Raw genomic sequence first — 2,696 nt, 5'->3', positions numbered from 1 at the left:
GAAACATTCCCACCCCCTCCATACACAGAGTGGATGGAGATGGACAACTTGAACATTGGATACTCAAATGGGGACGGGGGGACTACAAAGGCAAGAAGTGACTGGCTTATAAGCTTTCAAGAGGGAACCTAGTGCTAGGGGGCATGGAGGAAGGCAGAATCTCCAGTGGGAACTATTCAATCTGTCTGGACGGAGCTGATGAAAGGAAATAAAGATGGGTAACTCGTGATACTGTAGTGAATAATGCTTATCAGGACGGAATTGAGGGTTGTAAATGCAAAGGTAGACGTTTTGTAACAAGGAAGGGAGTGATTAATTCTCCAGGATAGGAGCGGAGGTCTCTGGGAGCAACAACGGAGAAGAGCCAAGAGCAGGACCCTACCCAAAGAAACAGAGATGCCTGAGATAGAGACAGAGACGATGACATGGAGTGATGAAGCAGCTAGGGACTTTGGATCCAGAGAGGGAAAGGGACTGTGGGCCAAAAACTTGGAGGGGGGGGGAGTGTAGGGGGCGGGTGTCTAGGATATACCCTTTGGTTGGTTGATGATGCATGGAGGGGATTGGAACCATGGCAATGAAATGATATACGATGGAATGAATGTAAAACCAAAGTTCTCTCAGGTAAACTATCATATAATTCACAATAAAACATTTAAAAAAAAACAAATCTGAAACCTAAGCACAGGATTTCCCTATCTTTCCAAAGTGTTCTGTTTTGTAAATAGGATCTTCTGGGCCTTAAGGAAACACTCACGCTGAGGTATATAAGGTGTATCAAATGGAACCAGTGTGAACTGTAAAGGAAGACTAGTTGAATGCTTTTGGTGCTTTGCCAATGTGCAAGATGCAAAACGCTCACTTAGCAGGAAGTTCCAATAACAAACAGAAAGTAAAAAATACCAATAAAAAAATGTTTACTTGTGTTTTATTGACTATGCAAAGGCACTTGACCACGTGTAGCATAACAAATGATAGATAACTCTGTAAAGAGTGGGAACTACGGAACACTGAGTTGTGCTCATACAGAACCTGTACATAGACCAAGAGGGAGTCATTTGAACTGAACAAGAGGATACTGAGACGGTGACTGTCAGCAAAGGTGTGTAACATGGTTGTGCTTGTTCAGCACACTTCTTCAATCTCTATGCTGAGCAAATAATTGGAGAAGCCAAACTATATAAAAAAGAAAGTAGCATTAAATTCGGAGGCAGCCTCATTAACAGCCTGCCATATGCAGAAGATACAAATTTGTTTGCTAAAAGTGAAGAGGACTTAAAGTACTCTCTGATGAAGATCAAAGACTATAGCCTTCAAAGTGAATTACACTTGAAATAAACAAAGCAAAAGTTCTCAAAACCGGACCAATAAACAACATCATCATGAACAGAGAAAAGACTGAAGTTGTCAAAGATTTCGTTTTACTTGGATTCACAATTAAAGCCCATGGAAGCAGCAATCAAGAAATAAAGCTATGTCTTGCATTGGGAAAACCTGCTACATATATCCTCTTCCAAGTGGTAAAAAGTAAAGATTTCACTTTAAGGACTAAGATCCACCTGATCCAAATGATGGTATTTTCAATTATCCCATATGTATGTGAAAGCTGGACACTGAATAAATAAGACCAGAGAAGAAGACTTGATACGTTTAAATGATTATCTCCGTGAATACTGAATGTACCACGGAATGTCCAAAGAACAAACAAATTTGTCTGGAAAGAAATATAGCTAGAATGTTCTCTAGAAGTGAGAACGACAAGACTTCACATCTCATACTTTGGTCATGTTGCCAGGAGGCACTAATCCATGGAAAAGGACATCATGCTTAGTAAAGGGTCAGCAGAAAATAGAAAAAGCTGCAGAGATAGATTGACACAGTGGCTGCCACAATGAGCTCGAACTTAAGAACCACTGTGAGGATGACAAGACCAGACAGCATTTTGTCCTCTTGGACACAGACTCCCTCTGAGTCAGAACCAACTCAATGGCAGTGAACACCTATCACAACAGTTACACCACTGGCATGAAAGGATAATGCACTGGACCAAAAGGTCAGTTTGAATCACAAGGTTGGCAGTTCAAACACACCAGTCACACCTCAGAAACCCTATAAAGGGTCACTATGAGTCAAAACCGACTCCACGACACTTAACAACAACAACTTTGTGGGAATGAGAGAACTTTGCAAGACTAACAACTTACTCACTGTAAATATCTTTTTAGAACAATATAAAAGGTAACTAACTATACACTTGGACCTCACCACATGGAATACACAGGAATCAACTGACAACATCTGTAGGAAGAAACTGTGGAGAAGCTCAATATCATCAACAAAAACAAGGACAGGAGTTGACTGTGGAAACGACCATCAATTATTCATATGCCAGTTCAAACTGAAACGGAAGGGACTAAAAACAAGTCCACATGAGACAAAATCTGACCTTGACTATATCTCACCTGAATTTAGAGACCATCTCAAAAACAGATTTGTTGCATTAGACACTAATGATGAAAGGCCAGAAGTGTTGTGGTATGGCATCAAGAAAACAAAAATGTAAAAGACAGGAAATAAAGAAAACACCAAAATGGATATTAAGAAGAGACTATAAGACTTCCTCTTGAATATAGAGAAATTAAAATGAATATTAAGACATGATGAAGAAAAAGAGCTGAATAGGAAATTTCAAAAGG

Source organism: Chrysochloris asiatica, unplaced genomic scaffold, assembly GCF_000296735.1.
Source record: "Chrysochloris asiatica unplaced genomic scaffold, ChrAsi1.0 scaffold00020, whole genome shotgun sequence".
NCBI lineage: Eukaryota > Metazoa > Chordata > Mammalia > Afrosoricida > Chrysochloridae > Chrysochloris > Chrysochloris asiatica.
Note: the sequence above shows the minus strand (reverse complement) of the source record.